This window comes from Pezoporus occidentalis, unplaced genomic scaffold (assembly GCF_034315485.1).
Source record: "Pezoporus occidentalis ecotype Australia unplaced genomic scaffold, CSIRO_AGI_Poc_V1 ctg99, whole genome shotgun sequence".
NCBI lineage: Eukaryota > Metazoa > Chordata > Aves > Psittaciformes > Psittacidae > Pezoporus > Pezoporus occidentalis.
In genome coordinates this window covers 3,228,373-3,238,678 of record NW_026916358.1, presented here as the reverse complement: position 1 = coordinate 3,238,678, position 10,306 = coordinate 3,228,373, and the positions used below count along the sequence as shown (strand labels likewise).

The 10,306-nt window shown below is 37.4% G+C and overlaps 1 long non-coding RNA gene across 1 annotated transcript; it reads left to right on the top strand.

Annotated features, from left to right (window-relative positions):
- Positions 1-400: 400 nt before the first annotated feature.
- On the top strand, positions 401-9,889 carry LOC134157707 (uncharacterized). Its single transcript, XR_009962431.1, has 4 exons — positions 401-609; positions 2,100-2,229; positions 8,685-8,767; positions 9,766-9,889. It is a non-coding gene; the product is annotated as an uncharacterized LOC134157707 (long non-coding RNA).
- Positions 9,890-10,306: the final 417 nt, after the last annotated feature.

Sequence of the window (10,306 nt, the reverse complement as noted above, 5' to 3'; positions counted from 1 at the left end):
TTTTCCTTCTTTTCCTGCTTGTTGACAAAAACTAATAGACAAAGCAGACAGAGGTATCTCCATTTCTGGCATCCTCAGCACAAGCGTGATGAAAGGATGTTCAAGAGGCAGCTGACTAAGCCGGTTATTTTTAACAACAGAACTACCAGTGGACATTTCTGTGCCTGTCATGTTATCTAGGGCTTTAAACTAACTTAAAAAATCAATTCCCATGTACTGAAAAGAAACTGAGAGTGCCCAGCAGGCCAAATTGCAGAAAACTTGACAATTTAATATTAAATTATATTGTAAATACTATAATCTCTCTTCTCACTCCTCGCACATATTACTCATTGAGACATATAATAAGCTGAATAGAAACTACTCATGTATAAATTTCTATAGGAAATGTACAATAGGCTTTATTAGTTGATAGTATAATGTGTAATGTCAGATTTTAGCTAATGCTTCAGTGGCTAATATTTCTTTTGCTGAGCACTTATATGTCTGTGTCCTTCTCTGGTCTTCACTTGGAGAACTAGTATGGAAAAGATTTACTGGTTATCTAGGTTCTATGTACACAGAAGGAGGTGCTTTTTCATCCCCAGATTGAAGCTTCCAAATTAATCTGTGAGTATGAATCACTCTTGATCTATCATTCCCCAGATTTCTGGACAGTATGAAATATCAGTCTCAAACTATCTTCATCTCTAAACTCTAAATACCAAAAATTTCTTAATTAACTCACTGCTTAAACTGATACTGAATGAGGGAATATAAAAACTAGGGAACTGTTCATAGTATAAATCAACATACTTCCTGTACCGAACACATTCCATTAAAGCTCACATTCTGTGCTTAGAGACTCAAGAATTTTTACTCTTCCTTTCAGGAAAAAATTCAGGAGAATAGACAGAGCGACATTTAAATTTCTAAAATCATTAATCTACATTTTAACCAGCTGTAGTTTCACTTCTTTTCTGTTTATCTTCTCTTTTGGTTTCAGTTCTCAAGGTCATTTTCATTGGTTTCCAAAGTCTTGGCTTTTTTGTGCAGCAAGTTAGATGAAGAGCTAAATGATTATTTTGTAGTAAGAAGATGAAAGTTAGATGAACCTTGACATATCACTCAGGGTATAATTCAGCAGTGAATTCATATCATCAGGATTTATCTACTTTAGAAACTAAACAGTTAACCTAATCATCTCTTTTTATTGCTAATTTAGAAAAGCTTTTTTTCCTAAGTACACTCTCACTTTTCTGAATTCACTGCATGTGACCTGCACCTTTTGTCCACTGCACCATTACCAGCAGCTAATCCCTCTTATTTATTGATAATTGGACAAAACTGAACAACATGCCAACTCCTGAAAACTGAACGCCGCTAAAGGCCTCTATTCAGGTTTTCTTCCAAAACCACATTAGTTTCCAAGTTCACTTCCTTTGTGGAATATCAATGGGAAAAGAGTTTGCAATTCTCTCATGGCTTAGGAATTCCACTAATTCTAACCTGCACATTGCATAACCATGTGAGATGTAGGAACACGATGTACTCGGGCTCAAAAATGAACACTTGTAAAACAGGAAAGAGAAAACTTATTTAATGTTTTGCTAATCAATTTGGAACTTGCAATGTTCATTTGAAAACAAACGATTGTTGTTGCAGTTATGTTGGTCAATGGGTAAGTGGTAATTAAGCAATCAGTATTTGTGAAATGTGGTCTGACCCTTAAAGTTTTAATCACATTTTTCATCATCATTGTTTTTTTCAAACACAACCTGCATTACTGATGCTTTGTCAAATAATCACTACAACATATTCAAGGTAATGTTGAACTTCTTACAACCATGTGTTGCTGGCAATTGTGTTTATCTACAGGTTTATATAGGTCAATTACTTGGTGCAAAGTGCATGAGTACACACTGGGTCGAAGAAAACAAACAAAAAAAGTGGCTGTAGGAAAAATTGTAGTTCTCACCAATCTGCAAGCCTCCTAAATAGCAGCTCCCCATGAAAAAAATTGCCATTTAGAAGCAGAAGCACCAGTGAGCTGTGCTGAGCATCCCCCTTCAGCAAAATATTCTTTCATGTTTTTATTCATTTGCCCAATTTCTGTACAGCCTTTCCAATACCCAGCTATACTGATCTAAAGATGAAGCCACAAGCCTCCTCTTGCAGAAACCAGGGAAGAGAATAAAATTCCTCTGTGGCATTTGACAAGACTGTCTGTATGTGAAGTCCTACACTGAGGTACCCAAGCAATTTGGGAGTGGGTTATCTTTGGAGCAGGAGGCACTGCATATGGGCTTATTAGTCCTGTCTGTCAGGGCTTTGATACTTTAATGTGGTTTTATAGCTTCTGCGTCACACGCTCATATTCTTGCTAAACAGACTTACCAGCTTGCTCAGAGTGTGCTAGAGTACGTCTAACACAGCCTTTCACTGTGAGGTGTAGGCACATTCCAAGAATCTCTGCTTGCCATTACTCAATTTGGGAAATGGATACGAGTAATTTTTCTGCAGTGAGGCTGGCTTTTAGCTAGGGAATTTAAGAAACAGCATCACAGAGTGATCATTCAGAAGCAGATGAAAAGAATATTCTCCATCACCATTTTTTTTTTTTCTCTGTCAGCTTCCCTGGCAAGAAATCATGTCTCATTTTTAACAAATGGATTTTTTTTTAAAGAAAAAGTGACTGTTCCCAAACATACAGTCTTGAATGAAGGGGCACAAAGAAACATTATTTACACATGGTGTGAAATGGAGTAATTTACAATTTTTAATCTCGCAAATAATTTCAATCATATATTCAGAGCATATAGCCATTGTCTGTCAACTTTAGTTTCAGAAATTGGAGAGTATAATGGCTTTCTTTGCACTTGGGGGTGTGTGTGTGAATGGCATTGTTAGGTTTTATTTACAGAGAAGCTGGAGTGTCTCCATAACACAGCATGCATATCAGCAAAAGCCAAGAATAGACCCTTGCCCTCTATCTCTGAGAGATGTTGCAGCCAAAGTATAAAAACCACCCAGTAATAATCTCACAGGGACAAAAGACATAAATATGATCAAATTCTTTAGTCATTTTATGTTGACAGGCTTACTGATACCACTGATGGAGTTTCATTAATTTACATAGGCAAAAATAATAATTCACTTTGCTCTCACTGGAGTTAATAGGAGGAGAAAAAACTTTCTACCAATCGTATACATAAGAGCAAAACTAAACTCAAAAATATCCTCACAGTGAACTTAATAACTTTATTGTTTTACAGTCTGAATTATTTCAAATATATTTAGCAAAAGATTAAATTTAAATGTACAGAAAAATCAAAAGCTTAGAAGCAAAAGCTTGTAAGCTTACAAGAACATGCAAAGAGTAATTATACTATACTCCCAAGTCAAATAAAGCACATACTAATTATCTGTAATTTAAAAATCATGACAGGAATTTTCATCAAACCTTGCAGAACTTGGCCCTTACCCTGACATGAGAATAGAGTAAGTAAATTTTACCACAGGAAAAGTTACAGTTGAAAATATCTGAAATCTGCATGATCATCAGTAGCAACTTAATCCCACAACCAAACAAGGAGATAAGTTGTTTTTACCCACCTCTTCCTATTTCATGAACTTCTTGAGCTGCCATTGCATCCCACAGGAGAGAAGAAAGGTGCTACTGTGTGGCCTTTCCATTTCTGAGAAGGGGCTAAGCGCAAGTTATCTATTACCCCTTGTCCTATCGCTACAGTCCCTAATGAAAAGTCCCTCCCCAGCATCCTTGTAACCCCCCTTCAGATACTGGAAGGCTGCTGTGAGGTCTCCTTGTCCATAGGGGAATATGCTCTACTAGAGCTAGTAGGGAATAACTAACTCATATTCAGTAGTTAATATCCTTACTTTTACAGTGGTTGCCAGTGATGATCCAGGATCCTTGCTTTCAAGTGATGAAAGTGGTTAGTGGTGTTAGAAAATTTGCTGGTATTATTAACCCCAACCAGGATGTATTTGTAGGCTTAGTCATATTCAGAAAAAATCTCATGTTGTTCAATTAAAAAATTATTTCTGCTTTGTTTTAAGAATGTTGCTTTCAGAATATTCTCCATATATTTAGGAGATATGCAGAACAATGATTGGTATGAACCCAGAAATGAGGTATGTGAAGTAACTTTGGTCCAAAATTAACCACTCTATATAGCATAGTGAACTGATTTGGGAAGTTACCAGATGTCAAGGTTTGTACTAAACCATCCCAAACCCTGTTTTTTTAAATACAGACTTCTAAATCCATAATTATCCAACTAGGAGATAATCACGTTGTGTAAGTTTAAACAGCTAATTTTGGTGCCTAGCACAGATGATGTGTCTTCTTATAGTCCATGGAGAAACCTGAAAATCTGAGTTAGGAGCCTGTCAATTTCCAGTGACTGTAGGTTTTGGATTAAGAAGAGTTTATAATGTCAATACATTGAGTAAGCTACCTTAATTTCACCAGTGTGAACATCTCCCTTGGTAAGTCACCATTTCTTCAAGAGAAAACAAATATTCACAACGCCTGATTTTAAATGGCAATTACAGAATAAAGGGAAGCCTAAATGTATACACTTGTATCATCTGATCAGCATTACTTTTGAATGCGAGTTCCATCAGTCTATTATGCAGGACTGGGAAGGATCAATTCTAACACAGGAGAAGTAAGATAAAGAGTAAGCGTTAACATAGCTAGCCACTCCCTAAACACAAATGCATGCCTTTGCTTTTACAGTGATTATAATTATACTAGGTTTCTTTTCTGCAGTTTCTCCCCTCCATGAGGAGTCACTGACAAAGTTTCCTTTAAATTTCAGCAAGTTTCTTTCTTTTCTCAGCTGCAAAGTCTATGTAATGGGAAAATATTGTCCTGAAACTGCCAAAAAAATGTTTTTCATTCTGACAATGGAAAGATAAATGCTTCACTTACCATGTAACTTTTATCATCAATTCAATCAATTCTTGACAGAGGACTGTTTGGTATTTAAAGGGACTTTACACTCATGGGATATTGAATTATCTAAAGATTACTGCTAAGGAAAAAGCAGAAAATAACATACTGGTTATGGAAACTAAATGTTTCTTGAATATAGGTCCTGGCTGCAACTTGCCTTTAACCTTGAGTGCCTCTTATTTCCTTTCCCAATAGCTATGAAACCAAGAAAAATTAGCAAAGTCCAAACTGGAGACACTGCAAATAACAGAGAGGGAAACCAAAACTGACTTCAAATTCAGAGTTTAAAGGGTTAAAGAAGTAATACTATTTAAACAGGGTTGCAGAACTCCTATTAAAAATGGCAGTACTATAAATGTTCTAGTATTGTCAGGAATGTTCTGTTGGATGACACTATACTGTGATTTGTACACACAGCGGACCAGAGCTGATGGGTGAATGAAATGATCCATAACCCTCACTGACACATTTAGAGCAGTTCAGCTGCACACAGAGAACAGTCCATCATTTGCACCCTTCTGTGAAAGCTGGCTTTACCAAGTGTTTCAATGAAATATGTGCAACTTCCCATTTAAATTAGTACCACATGAACCATGAAGAGCACCACAGGTATCTGTTGTAGTACCAGCCTAATGCAAAAGTGGCCTGTCTTGTAATGCTCTAACAGGAAAGACATACAACCATTCATCTGTAACATATTAAAACCAGAAGAAATAAATTACTCTATAGATGAAGAATTATTGCTTGTGGAGAGAATGTGCAAAGGTAGTTCTAAAAAGCAGCTTTTACTAAAAAATTATTGCAACAGCATTTGAATTCCTAATGCATATTAAACCTAGCTCACATAATCATAAATCATCATTTTTAAATCAAGAAAATCTGCTTGAAACTTTTTAAAGGTTTATTTTACTAGTTCAGAACTATTTCAGAATTGCAACTGAGGGAAGCACAGTAGGAGTGACTATAAGGGTGAAATATAAAACTTAAACATTTGCCAAGAAAAAGCTCTTTGGTCCTGAATTTTTCAAGTTTACCAGTCAGAGCTGCATTAGTATCTAAAAATACCTTGGGAACACGGAGGTGACTAAAAAGAATTGAATTCCTATGGATGGATTTGCCCTCTTGTGCAATGGCTTTTCTTAAATGGTCTCATGTTGTCTAGACAGTTAGGCAGAAGAGTTAGAAAAAGCAATGAATTTACCCAAATGCTACAAATTGTTTATATTGAATTAATTTTAATGGGAAAATTAATCTCTGCTCATTCCAAGCAAAGTACCTAATGCTTGATAAATCTTGAGCTGAACACAAACTAGTGTTCAGGCTGGTGAATACTTGGTACATTCAGAGTAGCTTGTAGGAACTGATGCAACCATCCTTTTTGCTATTGGATAAAGGATCAGTACCAGCATCGATAAAGAAACACTCCCACACCTACCCACCAGTCTAGATACATGTTACTTAGTGATAGTTCCAAACATAATACAAAGAATAAATGGGATTAGTATCTTTTAGCCCAGATTTTAAAAAGTGTGCCTTGAATTTCAACTACTGTATGCTAAAGTAAACTCTGGGAAATCAGTCTTGCTCCAGCTGCATCTGGTCAGAATATTTCTGTCGTCTCTGAAAATGAGACCTTTGTCTTCATTTCTAGCAGTACCTAGAAGGCTGACATCAGGTCCAGCCTTTCAGTAAAACAGGACATTTTGTACTGCTATCTGCCCTATATACAATAGCAATGTGTTATGCCTTAATGAACGTTCTTATATGCAAGTGTTCTTAATGTGACTTTTAAAGCAGAGTATCTACAAAGTACCTGCAGTCCAGAACTTGATCTGAAACCCACTTTGCAAAACCAGCTTTGTCCTGAACTGATGAAGCTGTATGCTGTGCTTCTCGCTTAAAATTGTCCATAACTGAAAAATGCAACTCAGTCTTGGCCTCAGGTACCAGGTGAAGACAAACAAATAAGCACATACCCATACTGCACATCCATTCAGGGAATAGGTGATTTAGGGGGATGCAAGGAGAGCAGGAATGAGAGGATCAAAAAAACTGAATCAGTCCTACCTAATAAGTAGGCTGCTCATACTAAGTAATATGTAAGTTCCATGCCTATTTAATGAATTTGTTTCCCCTAGGAGTGTTAGGCAGTACCAGTGAAACTCAAATGATAGCACGAGTAAGACTGTCTCCTGAAATTTTCCTCAAGCCATGTTCACTGCCCTTTGGTTCATGGCTCTGTGGTCTCTCAGACACAAATGTAAAGAAATGAAAAGCAATTTTGCAAAACTGCCACTTTTAGGTTGTGTGCAGTTAATTAAATAGAGTACTATCATAAGATATTCAAACAGCACAGGGGTGGAACTGCTGCAATTTTGTGAATGATATATAAATAATCTGAATGATTGAGAGTCATTTATATCACTAATCTTACTATAGCAGCTACAAAATACAGCTCCATGTGTCAGGAAACCTCTATAGTACTTCTCTCTTTGCTTAAAATAGCAGAATTTCAAATGCTAATGTGTGTAAAATAGTTGCTTTTACCCTAGATTCTTGTTTTAATACTGTGAGACTCAGATATGTGAGTTCATATCTGTATTTAATCTGAATGATATAAATGGATGGAGCTTTTAGCAACCTGGGCTAGCAGAAGGTGCTCCTTCCCATGGCAGGGGCGTTAGAACTAGGTGATTTTTAAGGTTCCTTCCAACCCAAACCATTCTATGATTCTACCATTTTGGTGGGTTGACCCAGCCAGCAGGTAAGCTTCCACCCAGCTCAATTTCTCCCATCAGGGTGAGGGAAGGAACTGGAAGGCAAAGTCAAGAAAAACTTGTGGGTTGAGATAAAGATAGTTTATTAAGTGAAGGGAAAATGGGTGGTAAAAAAACAAAAACAAAACCCCAGGTGATGCAAAGGCATTCACTCACCGCTTCCCACCAGCTGAGTGATGTCTAGCCAGGCTCCATGTAATAGCTGCTTTAGAAAAAACGCTTACCACTAACAGAAGTTTATTGCTGACCATGATGTAATATCGTATAGAATATCTGTGGTCTTTTTGGGTCAGCTGTCCTGGCTCTGTCCCCTCCCGAAATCCCACCTACTCTGAGTCTTCACCCTGGGTGGGAGCAGAATGAAAACCAGAGAAGGCCTTGGCACTGGGCAAGTGCTGTTCAGGGTAGCTGAATCAATGAAGTGGTATAACCATCACAAAGATAAAGAACAGCACCATACAGGCTAGTGTGAAGAAAAAGAATTCCATCCCAGCCATTCCCATTACATTGATTTTTTTGTTACAGTCATTATTTAAAACTCCCAGAAAAGATTCTCTTTGCACCAACAAGAAGTTTTCACATCAAAATTTCAAAAGCTAACCCCTGTATTTCAGATCAAAAAGTACATTTTATGTTGCTTTCTATATTTTTTTCTTCTTCTGTTTCTTTGTGGATAGGACAATAATAATAAGTGTTAAAAGATACATCAGTTTTATTATTGGACTCACCATCAGTATCATTGCAGAATCAAAGAATAGCTGAGGTTGAAAGGCATCTCTGGATATCATCCAGCCCTGCTCAAAGCAGAGACAGCTGCAGTAGGTCACTCAGGGCTATGTTCAGTTGGATATAGGATATCTCCAAGGTTGAAAACTCCACAACTTTGCTGAGGAATCTGTTCTAGTCTTTGACCATCCTCATAATAAAGATTTCCTTATGTTTAGGCAGAATTTCCTGATTTATGCGCATCACCCCTTGTCCTGTCACTGAGAAGAGCCTGGCTCCATGGTCTTTATTCCCTCACCAGGTATTTAGAGACATGGATAAGAGCCCCTTTGACGGGAAGTCTAGTCCCTTAATCATCTTCATGGCACTTTGTTGGACTGGCTGTAGTATGTCCATGTCTCTTCTGTAGTGCAAAGTCCACATTTGGATCAAGCACTCCAGATGCTGGGCAGAGAGAAAGGATCACTTCCCTCAACCTTCCATCGTTGTTCTCCTTAGCACAGCCCAGAAGGCAGTTGGCCTTCTTTGCCACAAGGGCACACTGTCATGAGTTTTTTCTGCCCCTAGTATGTACTGGTGCCTGGGGTTACTCCTCCACAGATGCAAGACTGGTCATTGTCCTCTGGTAAACTTAAAGAGGTTCTTGTCAGCCCATTTCTCTATCTTTTTGAGGTCCTTCTGAATAGCAATATAGCCATCTGGTGTATGAGCCACTGATGCAAGTTTTGTATCATCTGCAGACTTGCTGAGGGTGCACTGTGGACCATCATCCTGGTCATTAATTAAGATGTTTCACAGTATTGGCCCCCAGAGGTTCATATACCTGGCTCAGACACTCTACTGCCTGGCTTAACTGGTCATCCCATGGAGGTCAGTTGGTGCCAGATGGTTCAGAAGAATACACATGCACACACCAATCTCACAGGTAGTAAATATGAAATTATTTACTCCCGATACAAGTATCTGAGTAATTGCTGACAGACAGATATTGTCCTAAAGCAGTTTATTTTCTATTAAGCTACTAGAATCAGACCTTCCTGCTATCCATATAAATACATAACTTTTCTGTAAATCAGAGATGCCTAATGACAAGTTGCATAAAGATGCAGGCAAAAGTAATTCTAAATAAGTGTGCTTTTTTTCTAAAGAATGTCTTCTCTTCTTCCTTTTTTTTTTTTCATTTTTCTCTATATCTTTACAACTGTTTATAACCAGGCTACGACAACTAGATGCATGCTCTCTTCAAAGTATTTAGGAGCTAGGAGCAGACTGAATTGTCACCTTCATCTCTATCCTTAGGTACATTATGGACAATATCATCACCATCATCATCCTCTTTTTGGATTGGAGTGATGGTCTTGACAGCAGCTGCTTCCCATCACCAAGGAGATGAGACAAAATAGTCTGGAGCATGACATAAATAAGGGGGGGGGGGGGAAGACATTTCTTTCTCTTAATCTGAGATTCATGTTACATGTCATTAGACTTCACTGGTTACACCTTAACTAGAGCTGTGGCAATCAGCCTGAATTGCGGAAAGTTTGGGTCAAATTCTAATCTTATGAAAAGTCTTCTTAAAAAAATGAAACCTGAAAGAATATGTAATTGTGACCTAGAATTAAAAATTAAATTAATATATTCTCTGTCATGTGATTCTATTGTATTGTGGAAATAGAGTAATGCATGATTACAAACTGCAATGTATATTCAAACAAACTAAAAGGGATTTGGTCATTTTTTTTAAACTGCCAATTGAATTCTCAACTGCACACTGCATAGGGGTAAAGAGGAATTATGGATACACTTAACTAACTGTTTTGACCAGTTTCACTGTTCTTAT